Raw genomic sequence first — 16,713 nt, forward strand, 5'->3', positions numbered from 1 at the left:
TGGGTCATTTCAGTGTGACAGAAGAGTGGGTAGGTCACACACACACAGACAAAAAAAAAAACCCTGCTCTATGGGACACGGTGGGCACTGGAAAAAGTGCCATCTTACTAGGGTCATTTGGAGGAGGTGTTAATTGAGTAATTAACAATTAAGTAAGAAGTGGAACCGAGAAAATTATTTTCTCAAATTGTCTCCCACCAAGGTCCCACTGGCTAGATCCAGTCTGCCTGCCTAGCAGTCCCATTGGCCCATGAACAAGAAACACAGTCCATCAAAGGACAGAGAGGGTCATTTGGTTTGTAGAATTAGAGTTAACTTCAGGTCCTCGCATACACTAGGCAAGCAAGCACCCTAGCACCGAGCTGTACATCCAATAGAAAGAGATAGCTCGTATACATAGAGAAATGAAAGAGTAATTTTCTTCCTGCCTATAGCCAGATGTGTGGAATGTGAACAGTGAATTCACATGAGCACTTTTACCCCTAATCATCCTTCTAGATCTCTCCTGACTTTCTTGCCTTCCATCTCCAGCGAGGAAGCCACACTTGTGGAATAGATGAGACTTCAGGAAGGAGGCGGCTTCTCTATGATTAATGGCAGCCTATCCATCCTGTGCCCTTTCACTGAGGCCTCTGGTATCCAGTGGATAAGAATAGGGCTGGCCGCAGGAGGCCAGAACCCTAAAGGCAGCCACAGACAACTCCAACCAGGCTATTTCCTTTTCCTATGGGATTTGGAAAGAGACCAAGCTAATAAAGGAAAAAGCCAGAAGAATAAAATAGAGAAAAACTAAAGCTTTGTTATTTCCCCAGCAAAGATATAACAAAGAACTTGTGACATCTGCAAAACTGGACTGAAGACTGGACAAAAACTACTCAACTTCTGCAACTGGAGGAATTTCTGAAGCCCTGTTCTGAAACATCTGTATTGTGGATCCAGTTGCATGTATTTATCTTAGGGGGCTGGCAAGGAGGTGAATAAAGCATCTACTTTTTATTTGATTTTTTTTATTATATTTATTTTGTAGAGGCATGTGTGTGTGTGTGTGCGTGTGTGTATGTGTGTGTGTGTGTGTGTGTGTGTGTGTGTGTGTGTGTGTTTGCCTAGCCTCATGTTGCATAAACATGGCATACAAATAAAGGTAAGAGGAGAACTTGCCTAAGTCTCGGGCATTCAACTCAGGGCAGCAAATGCCTTTACCTGATGAGCCATCTTGTCTACCTCAACCTTATTAATGATCATAATATATAACATGCTGTACAAAGTGTTACTAACACGAGCTTTTCTGTAATCTTTACATTAACCCTGTGAGATGAGCTTACTTATCCCCACATTCTAGAAGAGAATTTGGAGTCTTAACAAAGGTTAGGTAGGTTGCTCAGAGATACACAGTAAGTATAAGATATGGTAGCAGGATCTCTACTATGTGACAATAATTCTCCCAGTGACCCTGCCGTTTCACACTCAGCAAGTCAAACACATGCTCCTTAGCAAAAAATCTTGGAAATGGAGCAAATACTTCTGTCTTTTACATGAAGAAACTGAGGCACAAACCGCCTTGATGTGACCTCTAGAAAATAACAGCTGTGTCTTGGATCCAGTGCTCATTGTATCAACCCATCAGTAGCAAATGGGCACTTTTTTTGTGTGTATGATTGTATATTCATAGTACCCTCAAGAGTCAGAAGACACATCACCCAGGAGGGGATGGCCCTGGAAAATTACCATGCCAAGCCAATCACCTGAAAGGTCAGAGCCTCAGAAATCCCAAGAACTCACGGGATTTCCAGTCATCTGGGGGGATTTCCAAAAACTACGTTTTCCCTGCACTGACTCTCTCAAAGGTTTGCTCAAGGATTCTGTTTAGCCTGTGCAGAAAAACACAGTTAGGTTAAAGGAATGAGAGTAACAAGAGCACACACTCAATCCAACTCGGGCACCACTGGAAGTGCTTTGTGTCTGATTTACTTACTTAAGCACCAGTCACACTAGGAAGTCATCACCTCCATTTTGTATGTGAGGCAATGAGGCACAGAGAGGTGATGTCATTTGTTCAATATGACAGAGTTAATGTGGACAGAGCTGGGGTTTAAACCTAGGTAGTCTCCCAACAGAAGCACTACTCAAGGCTTGCCAGGCTATCAGTACATTTATGATCACACACACACACACACACACACACACACACACACACACACACACACACCTGCCTCTACCAAATAAATAATAAGGAAGGTCCTTGAAGCACCTTCCAGAATGGACCATAGAGGCTCTCTGAGTCAGTGCCCATATCTGAGGGAGGGATCCTCCAGGACCATCCACACTCTGAAACCGGACCTTGGCCAGGCACTTGGCTCTTTCCCTCTGCCCACCTCTCTGCCAGCATCACCAGCTGCCCCTTGTCATCCCTGCACAAAGGAAAGCCAGATTGGCTGGGGGAGGGGCAGCAGGGCTGCTCTATCCCTCTTGCCAAGTAGGGAACTTCTCTTTCCTTCCCCCTCCTCCTGGGAGCGCCCATCAAGCCTGTGTCACCAGCTTTTTTGTGCTTCGCAAAGCCTGCTTTCAAGTGAGGGAAATAGGAGCCAGTCCCATGAACCATGCCTGTTAATCCAATTGGGAGCAGTTTCTCTGACTTTGAGCAGAGAATACTGTGTGCTTCCTTCCACAAAAAAATCCATCCCTGTCAGAGGCTGGGTCAGAAAAGGACACATCACCTCAGGAGGATGGGGATGGCTTCTGTTCTCTTCTCTTTTCCCACTGTGTGTCATGGCCCATTGTTGAAGAAATAGAGACAAAGTGGGTGATGGAAAAAGATACTGCCCAAGGCAGTGGATAAATATAAGCCCAGAGCCCTGCAGGCTCTCTGTTCTGTCCAGAGAGTGTTATTCAGTTTGAAGCTAACTCTCTCCTTTAGGCCCCATGTTCTCACCTCTAACCTGGGAGAGTTAGGTTGAGTGGGGCCTGTGGCATCCCTTCCATATTGTTTAAAGCAAAAGACTCCTCCTGGGCATTTTCCCCAGGGAGAGAATTTGGAGAGAACCCTAAGTGGCTATTTAAACACTCTGAGCTCTCATTTCCAAAGCCTCTACCACCGACTTGACATTGAGACCACCTCCAGGGGTTTTCCGTGTCAAATTCTCTGTTCCTGGGAACCCCCTGGGCTCCCTTCTCACTCAGCATGGCCCCCATACTAAGATTCTGGAGCTCTAAGAAGGATCCTGGGCTGGCATCACAGTCTATCAGCTGAGCCAGCCCAGGATCCTTCCAACTTTAGTTAGGGTTAGGCCTTCATGGGCAGGGTGGTGCCTCTGAGCTGCACACACCTCGGGCCTGGGGTGAGCCTTCCTTGATTTTCATCTTTTGAACAATACAAAGCAAGAAAGTGATGAGATCTTAGAGGGTGTCCGGTAGTTTAGCTCAACTAAGTTTTGCCCTATGAAGCATGTCCCAGCACAAACGGATCAGAACCCAACCCCAGTCTGGCTCCAGCTCTACTGGACCACAGCTACTGAAGGGGACAGATGCTTTAAAAGCTAGTTCCCTCGAAGCATGTTTATAAAAGCCTTCCCCTGGTTCCCATTTCCTCTAGCCTAAAAGAACTAAGACAAGATCTAAAAGACATCAGGTTGGGGCTAGAAAGATGGCTCAGTCCATGTACTTGCTCCCCAGAAACTACATTTTGAAAAAAGCCATGCATGGTTGTAAGTGCTTGTAATCCCAGCTCTCGGGTGATGGAGGCAGATATTTCACATTTAAATGATTTTAATGAGCCAAGAGTTGTCTGGTGCTGTATTCTCAACGCATAGTACTGGGGTTCTGTCTTTGGTCAGTTTCCTTACATCTCATTCAGGGGTTATGGCTGCCTTGGTTCATGCAGGCTGTTGTGAAAAGATGCATACGTAGCTTTATGAGTGATGGAGGTTCACATCTCGTGGTTTAAACCAGGTGAAACACCAGCAGACTCAGTGTCTAGAGAATGTTGCTGGTTCACAGACTGAGGCTTCTAGATGCAGCCTCGAAGGGTGGAAGTGGCGAGACAGTTCTCTTGGGTTTCTTCCACGAGGCACTAATCTTATTCATAAGGCCTCCACACCCGTGGCCTAATTACTACCTAACAACAATTATCTTTGGGTTAGTCTCTCAACATGTGAATCTTGGCAAAAACAGACATAAGCACTCAGACTCTCCCGGTATGAAGTCTCTCCTGTAGCTATCCTAAGAACAGATTGAATCTGGCTCCCATGGCTGTGAATTGCCTATTCAAGCAGCTCTGATAGAAAACAAAGCATCGATTTCTAAGCAGGTCTGGCCAAAGCAGTGGTGGATCATAGGAGCAGCCCATCAGCCATCACCGAGTGTATAACAGAGAGACTGCGATGTGGGGGAGGGCCTCAAGAGTCTCTGGCTACATCATAATGCTTACAGTCTTCCTGGGTTTCTTGGTCATGCCCATTGCCTCTGGTCCACAGCTTTATCCAGTCTACATCTCCCAAGACTGTTCTATTTGTGCACAGTATTTTCTTTCTCACGACTCACAAAAGCAGCAGTGATGCATGTGGGTCTTTCATTAACTGGGCACAGAAAATTTGGCTGCCATTAATCCCATACAGAGTAAAGTCACTCACTGCAGTGAGAAAAAAAAGGGAGCGGAGGGAGTCTCTTAGAGGATTCTGGGGTGTGTCTTTTCCTGTGAATATGCCTTCAAAAAGACATTTTAACCTGGAAAAAATAACTTTTAAAATCCCAAGAATATAGAAATGTCCAGGCTTACACTAAGAAATATGCTAACTTCTAATTTCATTAAATCATTGATGACTGGTTCTGCACCAATGGCCTATTTTCCTTGTGGAGGATCCAGTGACATATTTTATGCTCCCCAATGGATCATTTTGCTCTGGAGACATAGAGTCATGGAAGATAATAATTCCAGCAGACAAATGGGAGGGAGCAGCAATAATAAATATCCTTGCTAAAAGAGCCGAAGGGAAGTAAAAGCTTGGGGCATCTCTGGAACACCAGCTGCTTTGTAATAAAGGTGATGATAATGGAGCTCCTTGGGCAGGTTGCAAAAGCATCCTTTAGTTACAGGTGTCAAAGCCTGAGTGCCTGGCCCTTCTTTATGGCTACCATTTAGTATGCTGCAGACGTGTGTTCGTCTGCTCGCAGTGCAGACACAATGCCTTCTCTCTTTGTATTCCCCAACACTGCCTGTCCCAAAGCCTATTTCCTTCTCAAATTTCTCTTAACCCAACACTGCCTGTTCCCTGTGCTCTGGGGGGGAAAGAGGCCCTGCTTTCTAGGAAGGTCGAAATAACTGTATTTGTGCTCACTGGAGCCTGCCCCGTTCTGTATGAGGACTGTGATTATAGAAACAATGATAAAGAAAGGGAACTATTTTCTTTTTCATTCAATTGTACTTGTTGACAACATGCCTTGAGAATTTTCTGGAAACCTGGGGCTCCTGAAGGAATCTGCAGTTGGGTAGTGCTGAGATATACAGGATTATAGAAGGCTGAAAGTAATGGAACAAGAAAGAACTGAAAGGATTGACAAAACATCCAATGGAAGAGAAGAGAAAGAACAAAGATATTGCCGGGGTTCGGTGTGTTCCCCTCAACATTCACATGTTGGAAACTCAACGTTCACACATTAACATTAATTGCGTTTAGAGGTGGGCCTTTGGGAAATAAGTATGATTAGATGAGGCTACAATGGAGACAAACCCACGATGTCATTAGAGGCTTTATAAGAGGAGAATAGAGGACTCCATGCTGGCCTTCCTGCTCTGTCCCCACGTTGTGTCACCCTTCCCCTTGTTATGACACAGGAAGAAGGCTCTCATGAACTGCCAGCCCTCAATATTAGACTTGCAGCTTCCAGAGCCATGAACTAAGTGAACCTTTTGTCTTTTACTTCATATAAATTACTTAGTCTCTTTAGAGTTCATCTATGGAAAAATAAAATAGCTTACAATAGATGCCTCCCTGAAGAAAGAATTCCATATATTTTAATGAAAAGCTTTGGGAGGGCAAGAGGGTATGACACGGGTTCTACATAGGGACAAACTCATCCAGGTGAGGAGGAAAAAGACCAGGATGATGCTGTTGGCTTGAATGTATTCCCTGCCATCCATGTGCTAGAAACACAGTACTCAAAAACTCAGTACTCAAATATGAGTGCTAACTCAAATGTGTGTGCTAAGATACTCAAGCATGAGTCTTGAGAGTTGAGGGTGAGGCAGGTAGCCATAACAAAAGTCTGGCAAAAATCGCTTAACCAACAGACACAATTAAAATACCTGGGTGCTCTAGGGCCCATGGCATGAAGCATCTATGTAATACAGGGAGGGAGAGGGAGGGAGGGAGGAAGGAGGGAGGGAGCGAGGGAGAGGAAGGGAGAGAGAGAGAGAGAGAGAGAGAGAGAGAGAGAGAGAGAGAGAAAGAAAGAGAGAGAGAGAAGGGGGAGGGAGGGAAGGAGGGAGGGAGAGAGGGGGGAAGGGAGAGGAAGGAAGGGGGAAGGAAGGAAGGAAGGAAGGAAGGAAGGAAGGAAGGAAGGAAGGAAGAAAGGAAATGTAATTCAGAAAAATATCAAAACCAAGAAAATTCTCCCTATTGAATCAGCAAATAAGTGGAAAATTCTGGTCAGGTATGAGTGTTGAGGGGGAAAAAAAAAAACCTTCATTATACTTCTAAGAGATGCGTTAATTTCTAGGAATAATTAAGAGCGGCAAGGATTAGAATTACATCTTCAAGGGGAAGGAATTGGCAAGAGCTAGTTAAGGTGAGACTCCTTCTCAAGTAGGCAGGCTGTGAGGACAGCATAGCAACTCTGGGTATTTTGCAAAGCCCCAGGCAGACGACAGAACAGCACATAAGGTCCCAGGCCAACACCAAATGCAAGAATCCCATGATGAGAGCAGCATGAAGAGTCCAAAGGCTCAGAGGTCTATCAGAGGTAGCATCCTGTCTGAACTCAACCAATCACCAGGCACGGGCCTCTGTTTAGAAATAGCCCTTAACCCCAGACTTGCCTGACGGGAAGACTGAACTATTAGTATTTCTTTTTCCTGCCATGAGGCATGCTGTCTGCACTGGGACCTGGATCCCTGTGGACAGTGGCCTGTGTGTGTTGATCTGGAGGCCTGAAAAGGGACCAGGCAAACTTGTGGCCAAGGGGAGTATGTGCTCCAACACAATCCTGCTAAGAGCAGCAAAGCATGATGGGAAACATCACTTCAGAGATCAGCAGGCTCACAAGAGAAGAGATAAGAAAAGGCTGTATGTGATGGCACAAACCTATCCCAACTCCTGGGAGGGAGAAGCAGGAAGAGGTGGGGCCTATGCTAATGACCTATAGAGGACCTGCTATCTTGAGGCCCAACCTTCTCTGGCCCTCCAGCCTTTGCCAACGGAGTACTGGGACTAAAGGCGTGCCACCAGCATCCCATTTTCTTAACTATGTCTTTGGAAGATCACATTTGTTTTCACTTTTGTTGAGGTGCAATTCACCAAGGCTTCACATTATGCCTTTAATGCCATAAATACGAAGTTTAACTAATCCAGGATCACAAATGTTTTCTCATATTTTTTAGACATTTAATAGTTTTATGGTTCATACTTAAGTTTGTTTTTCACTTTGAAGGTTTTTTTTAAAATGGGAATGTGAGATAAAATATAGACTGACGTACATTTTTGCATATGGGTGTCTAATTGCTGTTTTAATTAGCATAGCTGTGAATAAACCTTGAAGCTATGTAATGCTAGTCTTCCATGTTTGTTTCTTTTTCCTCCAAAGCTTTGCTCTGGTTCCTTTGTATTTCTAAATAAAATTTAGGATCCCCTTATAAGTTTCTGTAAGAAATTCTGCTCTGGTTTTTATTGGAGTCACACTGATGTTGACATCAAGGCTTCATGTCTCCAGCTCTTGGCCCTCTGATCCTTGGACACAGCACATCTCTGTCTCTAAATAGTCACCAAATTCTCTCACAAATACTTTATAGTTTTTAACGTTCAGGGTCTTGCGCATTTTGAGGTCATGTTTATCCCTGTTTCATTTCCAAGTGCAGTTCTAAATGAAAGAATTTATTATTTCAACTTCCCAGAGTTGATTATTAGTAAATACAAATCCAACAGCTGGTTGTACATTCACATCCTGCCAGCCTTTCTTGCCTTGCTAGTTCTAACAAGTGGTGTTCTAACAAGTGGTAATGGGTTTGTTTTGTGCTTTAGGGTTTCTATCTGTCGTAAGTTCCATCAGATTTTCTACATGTATAATAATATCTACTAAGAAAAAAGTCTTATTTCTTCCAAAACACCTTTAGAAACTGGACTTGAGGATACAGATCTCTAATCCCTGCCCTTGGGAGGCAGAACAATCACAAATCAGGTGGACTACATAGTTCAGCCCTGTCTCCAAAACACATGTACTTTTTATCCAATTTAGCATAAATCATACTTTTGTAAATGCCTTGGAAGTTCAGAGATGTTCATGTTCGAAGTCTCCTCTGTTCAGGATCTGGAAGACCAAAGCTGGCCGAATTTCTTGAATTGAAGACAATTTCATTTATATTTAACTTTTTGGGAAAACAGAAACTAATCATAGTTCTATTTGAAAAATTCTTAAAAGGATATATTTCCAATTAAAATATTATTTTTAGCAAGCGATATGTAAGTGCCAGATACATCAGACCTCTGCCTGTCAGTCACAGAGGGTCGTTATATAGTATGTGACAGCCTAGAAATCTACATAGCAAACGGCATTAAAGATGTCTGTCTACAGATCATGGGCCTGTGTGGTAGACCTTGCCTGATGTTAGCTGTCAGCTATGAGCAGTTGACTAAGTCATTCTTATCTGATCTAGGCTTAATTCTTCCATGCTGTCGGCTGGGTGGTGGTGGTGGTGGTGGTGGTGGTGGTGGTGGTGGTGGTGGTGGTGGCTCACACCTTTAATCCCAGCCACTAGGGAGGCACAGACAGGCCAGTCTCTGAGTCCAAGACCATCCTGGCCTAAAGCATGAGTTCCAGGACAGCCAGGGATACACAGAGAAACCCTGTCTCAGGGAAAGAGAAAAACAGAAAACTTCTGAAAATTGGATGAGAGTCTGTGCTTCAAACTACATTGCATATATGCTCTGTATCTCCATGTTCATGCCTATTAACAAACCAGAAGGGCTCCTTTACACCAAAGGCAAATTCCATCTCAGCTCTATGTCTTCAGAGTGCCCTGGTCCTGACACTGGAGATAGATAACAGTAAGCAGATTTTAGGAGCAAAAACACTAGAGTAAGAGAAGCGGCACTGGTTAGTTATACTTTAACAGTTTTATTAGAGTGTAATAACCTCCTCCAGATAAAATGATCCTACACTATGGGTCCTAAAACCCACCCTCCATCAAAAGCCCTATGTCATAGGAATAGAGCCAATTGCCTCAAGCCCTCTTCTTTCTTGTTCTTTGCTTCCAGGCTATGGTGAAGCGATTAGCTTGTTCTGTCACATGTTATGATGCCTTAGCAGAATTCCAAAGCAATGGGGCCAATGAATTATTCACTGGAACCTACCTGGGTGGAACTCAAAATAAACCTTTTCCTCTGTTTGCATTGATTCTTTATGGTGTGTTGTTCAAGTAAGAGAAAGCTAACAATTGCTGTAGATTTCAGCCTAGTGAAATATTTTCCAGTGGATTGATTGTTCGTCTTTCTTATGTGTGTGGTGTGTGCACTTGTGTCTGTATGTGCTTATGTGTATGCATGCACATGCACCTTTGTGTAGAGGATGGAGGAATAGAGAACAGACCTCCATCATCCTCCATATTATTTTCTGAGACAGGGTCTTTCACAGAACCTGGAGTTCATCCATGAGGCTAGGATGCTGGGCCAGCTAGCCTTATGGACCTTTTTTGACTCCATCTTTCCAGCACTAGAGTTACAGGTGCCAGCCATCTGGCTTCTACAAGAATGCTCCAGTCTGTAGGTGCAGTCCGTCTGGCTTCTGTGAGGTAGCTGCAGTCTGAACTCAAGTACCCATGTATTCATGTTTGTGCAGGAGACATTTTACAATGGAGGCATCTCTCCAGCCCTAATTACCCATTTTATTTCTTGTGGTATTTCACTTTATGATCCCACAGATACCCATAAGTTAGCTTCATAATTACAAATTCAAGACTAGAGCTAGGAAATATTTTACAATGTTAAATAATTTATATCACTCTCACATATTTGTATAGGCCTAGGTATAGATATAAATGTACCATGCTTAAGATACAGTCAAAGGATGCCAAGACAGAAATGGAGGCAGGGACAGTAGCTCGGGTTAGCATTTATTAATTAACAACCAAGAAAATGCCCCCACAGACATGCCACGGACCATTTGATAGAGACAATTCCTCAACTGAGATTCTCTGGTTCCAGATGTATCATGTTGACAAAGAAGCGAACTATTATTCCTGGTAATCAGTATGTAGACTAGGCTAGCCTTGAACTCCTCCTGAGGACTAGAGTATAGATAGGCTCGAGCTACCACACCCAGCATCAACTGTGATCCATACCCTGCTTCCAACTTCCCCTGCCATTTCTGTGTGTTTGTGTGTGTCTGTGTCTGTGTGTTTATGGTTTTCTTTTTTTGAGAGGACCTAAAGTATCCTGAGCTAGCCTCAAAATTACTATGTAGCCGAGGATGACTTTGAACTCATGATCCTCCTGCTACCACTTCCCAAAGGCTGGGATTCCAGGAATGTGCCATTACTCCTAGGCTATGTGGTAATGAGGATCAAACTCAGAGTGTTGTACATGCCAGAAAAACACTCTGTCAACCAAGCTCAGACTGCCTGCATCCCCAGGACTATCCTGGTTCTTTACCTATGCAGCCAGATGTTCACTGAACACTTGAGTTGTCAATATTTCTAATTTTTGTTGAAAATGCTAATGAGCTTTTTGTATATTTCCAAACATGCTGAAATAACTTCAGTTCAAAATTGGAATTTATGTCTGGTGTGTTGATTCTAACATCATTATGAGCATTTTAGAGGAAAAAAATAACATTTTTTTGAAAAGCTACATAAAAGAATCTTACATTTCATATGTACTATTTATATTTTATGAATATACATTCAAGCTTTATATATTCTTATATTACAACCACATTTTATTCTATTCCTTTGGATGAGAGTTAGCAAACTATGCAAGCTACAGCTGGCTGCCTGTTTTCATAATGAAGGGCAAAACAGGCGCATAACCTTACTCATGGATTTCTATATTCTATACAGTTGCTTTAGGGCAAAACCAGAGAGGAGTACCTGGGAAAGAGACCATTTGAGAGGGTACAATAGTTCTATATTGTCTTTTAAGAACAAAATTTGCTGATTTTTGCTTTAGGTAATTACCAATAAAACACAAGTTATATGAAAATATTCACTATAACAATTTTGATCATGCTAAGAATGAAAAAATAAAAGCATTTTGATAGAACAAATAGTGATTTAGAAGATGCACATTTGACTGGGTATTGTAGGTTCTTTAACATAGGCATATAAATTCTAGTGTATTGGATACTTGGCCAACTTTTGATGATATAAAACCATGGCTTTGCATATCTTTTCAATTTTGGACATTCAGAAAGTAGTGATGTGTTTTAAATAGTTTTTTTTCTCAATCTATCATTTTTTTTAACATGGATGTAGATAGTATGGGAGCCTCTATTTTGACATTCGGTCTTGCAAATGCTAAGTACAAGATCAAGAACAAGAGTCAGGCCTGCAAAGAATTCCAGCCCGTAGTTACAGACAGAAGGCAGAAGGGAGCCCAGACAAGCTATAAACAGCAGCTGTCAGTTAGAGCCACAGGTTTGCTAACAGGAACTGCTCTAGCTGCTGCTGCTTCCAAACCTGAAGGGAATGGGAGCGGGGTGGCAACTCTGGGCCCATGGAAGACAAGCAGGTAGGTACCTCCCATGTCCATTGTCAGTATTTGATCAGAAGCTCTATGCTCATTCGAGGGCCCGTGGGAGGGAAGCTTGCATCAGGAAGCAGGCTCAAGTAGGTCAGCTGGGTCGACCAAGTTTTGCTGGGACCTGTTATGCGCCAAGTTCTTCATGAAATCACATGGCTTGAACAACTTTCTGATTTGAATGGACAGCTGAAAACCCTGGAGTGATTACACTGGTCCCCACTGTACAAGTGGACACAGTTCAGAAACAGTCTGGCAGGCAGAGTAGAAAGCCTGCTATAAAGAAAGCCCTCGGTCTATTTATACATCAGAGACACCCGAACTCAGACTCTGTCACAGTAGGAGGCAATCTTGGAAGTTACGGGAGGACAGACAGCCCATGGCCTTGAGAGATCTACAAACGAGTGATTAAGATGGCTCTGTAACACAGAGCCTCCAGAAGTAATTTAATTTTATCCAATCAGCCCAGCAGAGGCAAAAGGTGAAATCCTTACAAATGAAATTAAAATGCAATGTAGGGTAGTCTGGAAGCAGATTTCAAAGTCCACTTTCCTCTGGTTTCCTCTCTGAACCCCGGGGTGGGGAAGTACGCATCTGCTTTGATCAGTGTTACTAAATCAATTTCTTCCATTTTTCTGAAGGGAGTAGAGGACGAGAGGAGTCAACCAACGTTTGTTTCATAATTAAGGGAACGGAACTTCCTTCCATTTCCCACAAAGGTCTGGAGCCAGGCTTGGACAGAAAGCCACAGACAGTGTTGTCCGTAGGGTGAGAATTATTTGCTGCCTTCCTTTCCTAGTGTGCCTTCCTTTCCCAAAACTACATTTGTGGTCTTCTGTCTGTAACAGAAACGCCTGAAGTGCATTGTGCTCCTCTAAACCGCTGATCCCGGAGCTGCTTCTAGTTAAAGGGTTTTAAAGCAGGAAGGAACCTTGGAGGCCACCTTGAAAAATCCTTTGAGCCCCAGGAAAATTAAAGAAATGTCCCAATGACTTAACACTTTTGGTAGCAGATAAGAGTCTACAGCCCAGCAATCTGACGTTTTAGTCTAAGGACTCTTCACTGTACCACTCGGTGCGCTTCAGGTAGGCCTGAAGACAGTGGATTCTAGAGACTCCACTCCGGGCTCCATTGTCTCTGGAATGTTTGCTCTATCAAAATATTGTGTTCCGACCCTGACACTTATTTTTTTTTTTAATTGCTCAACCTTTATTCTGATGCTTCCTCGTTGTTGAATTGTTGCAAAGACAGACATCAATCTAATCATCTACACAATACAGATCATCACAAACCATCTTTGCAGGGTTCTTCTAAGGAAATGCGAAATGAAATCCTATACAAACTGAGAAAACGGGACAGAAACTTCAGGGGTGTTACATTGTTAGTCATGTTTTTTTTTTCTCATAGAACAAGTGGGTTCGTAGAGCTCTGGTATGGACTCTGCGTTAGCTCCTGCCCTGTTGGAATTCCTGTCCTAACTCCCTCCCATGATGTGGAAGTATAAGCAGAATAAACCCTTTCCTTCCCACCCACTCCACTCCTAACAAAGCAAGGTCAAGTGGATAAAGTCTACATTCTATAAACTATGCTTTCCTTATTCATTCAATATACATCCGTGCTTATCAGAGCTCTCTCGTTGTCTTTCTGTCTCTCTGTCTCTATCTTTCTGTCTCTATGCATGTGTGTGTGTGTGTGTGTGTGTGTGTGTGTGTGTGTGTGTGTGTGTGTTTATGTCTGTGTATTTCTAAGCATGGAACCCAGGGACTTGTCCATCAGGGCCACTATATGTAATTTACAGAGCTTCAAAGATGAATGAGCTTAAAGGCAGTCCATCAGGGTTTGTAGTAAACGCATCCATAATTATACAATATAGGATGCTTGTGTAGGTATAAGCATTGTGGAAGCCATAGAGAGACCTCTGAGGCCCCATCCCTTCTTAATAAGCTAACGGCTGTTAATGGTTAAAGAGGAGGGTATCATTTTTCTCATGGTGTAGACATTGGGAGACTAGGTGGGAAAGGGGTTTCAGAGGGAAAAGAAGAAGGATACCAGAGAGTAACGGAGGTGAATATAATCACAGCACACTATAAATGTGTGTGTGTGTGTGTGTGTGTGTGTGTGTGTGTATCACTAAACACTTAAATAGACAGTGGAAGCACACTTGAACAAGCCTGACATTGTAGCTCAGAAGAGTAAACAAGGCATTTGGAATATATTTTGTAACATTGTTGCTGTTATGTTATATTTTTATCATAAAATATTTAAAAGCTTGAAAACTTGGATTGATGTATGTGGTGGTTTGAATGAGAATGGCCTCCATAGGCTCATAGGTTTGAACACTGGTCCCCAGTAGGTGTAACAGTTTGGGAAGGACTAGGACCTGCAGCCTTGTTGGAGGATGGCTTTGAGGTTTCACAAGACTGATGCCATTTCAAGTTAGCTCTTTCTGTTTCCTGTTTATGGATCAAGATGTAACTCTTAGCAGCTATTCCAGCACCATGCCTGCCTGCTTCCCAACACAATGATAATGACCTCTACCCTCAGAAACAGGAAGCCCCAAAGAAACTCTTCCTTCTTTAATTTGTGTGGTCACGGCGTTTTATCAAAAGATAGAAAAGAAACTAAGACAATGTATGGAAAAGGTACTGTTTCGGGACGATTAAACAATCATCCTGTATAACAAGCAAGTGCATGGAAACAGAGAAGTTTGTCTTCATTTAATTCTCTTTCTAGGGAGATTATCTTTTAGAAGAGTAATGATAATTCTAGCTCGTGGGAATGAATGCTGAAGGAGGGCAATAAACAGTAGAAAGGATTTTAAAGGAAGGCAAAGGCATTGGAGGGAAATCTGTAGATCTAGGACACTAGCTGGAGGGCCGAGAGAGTCCAGAGTGGATTTAAATCTTTGGGTATAAGAGAAATAAGGAAGTCAGAGAAGGGAGACAAGTGATTTCTCTCCCGGCTGGAAGGTAATTACAAGAGCGCAGCTCTCTGGCAAGTGAACTTATTAAAGATGATTAAATCGATGTTAGAGATCTGGAGGTTGCAAAGATTCTGGTTGAAATGAGCAATGAGAACTGGAGATCTGAAAGAACATCAATTAGAGCTGTGCACATGGGCCTGGGAGGTCATCCAGTCTGTTGGCTCCAGCCCTATGTAAGACATGTGTTTGGGTGTAAAGGTTCCAGAAATAAATAAAGTGGGTATTCTTTTCTCCCAGGAGTCATCTACATTTAGGTGTTAGTTAACGTTGTACATGGTGAGGGAGAGAAAAAAAAATGGACAAAGAACAGAGAATAGTAGTGGAAACTCATCTCTATAATGTACAGAGAAGGGGAATCATTAGGGAATTAAAAGGAGAATCAGAAGAGCAGAGTGTTTTCCTTGTGCTAGAAGTTGCTACGCAGGCTGCTAGGAGAGAAAAGGCTACCACTGCAGCCAACTCAGAATGCTGCAATATTGATACGCCAAGTAAGGTGTGGCCACTGGGCAATAGTGGCAAGACAGTATAGGGATAACCAATGGTGTTTGGACTGGGTTTAAGGCCTATTCCGTGGGAAGGGATTCAGGCCTAGTACTGTAATCCTGGTTAAAAACCCAAGACTGGGCCCTAGGAACATGCTATTGTCTTGCTACATGATGTGTTGTCAAAGTAGCCAGCCATAGATTTGTGCTGCCCACAACTTGACCAGAGAAACTGCTCTCTTCAGTCCTCAGCTGTTGATGTGGAATCATCACTGGTCAAAGTGCTGAGAATAAGCATCTATTGTGTACTCAGGTCTAAATGGTTCATCTTCATCCACCCCCAAAGACCCAGGGAACGTCATGGAAGAGTCAGGGTGAGGAATATGGCTAGGAAATGCTGTCTTTCAGCTATGGTGTCTTTGTTACTTTTCTATTGCTGTGAAGGGACCCCATGACCAAGGCAACTCATAGAAGAAAGAATTTATCTGGGGCTGACAGTTTCAAAGGGTGCATCCACAACCATCATGTTAAGAAGCATGGTAGTTTTAATCCCAGAACTCGGGAGGCAGAGGCAGGCTGATTTCTGAGTTCGAGGCCAGCCTAGTCTACAAAATGAGTTCCAGGACAGCCAGGTCTATACAGAGAAACCCTGTCTCGAAAAAGAAAAGAGAAAAAGAAGGAGAAGAAGAGGAAGAAGAGGAAGAAGAGGAAGAAGANAGAAGAAGAAGAAGAAGAAGAAGAAGAAGAAGAAGAAGAAGAAGAAGAAGAAGAAGAAGAAGAAGAAGAAGAAGAAGAAGAAGAAGAAGAAGAAGCACGGTAGCATGTGGGCAGACATGGCTCTGAAGATTCGACCTGAGACCTTACATCTTGATCCACAAACATGAGGCAGAGAGCTAACTGGGAATGGCATAGGCTCTTGAAACCTCAAAGTCCAGTCCCAGTGACCACCCCTGCAACAAGGCCACACCTCTAATCCTTCCCAAATAGTTCTATCAATTGGGTAAAAGGCATTCAAACACGTAATAAGCCTATGAGAACATCCTCATTCAAACCACCACACATGGCATGACTACCCCCATGAAATAACTGTAGCTATGTTTATCTGTACAAGATCAACCCAACAAGACCAATCAGCATTCAGCTAGGCATCACTAACTGGATTCAATGGGTTATTAACAGCAACAAAAACAAGAGGACAGGAAGTAGAGAGAAGGGTATATTGGGGTAGCTGCAAACGTAGGAGGGAGGAATTGGGGTTTTTGCAAGGAGTAAGAGGAGATAGGGCACATATGATCAAGGCATGTAGGTG

The sequence above is a fragment of the Mus pahari genome, chromosome 10 (assembly GCF_900095145.1).
Source record: "Mus pahari chromosome 10, PAHARI_EIJ_v1.1, whole genome shotgun sequence".
Lineage (NCBI taxonomy): Eukaryota > Metazoa > Chordata > Mammalia > Rodentia > Muridae > Mus > Mus pahari.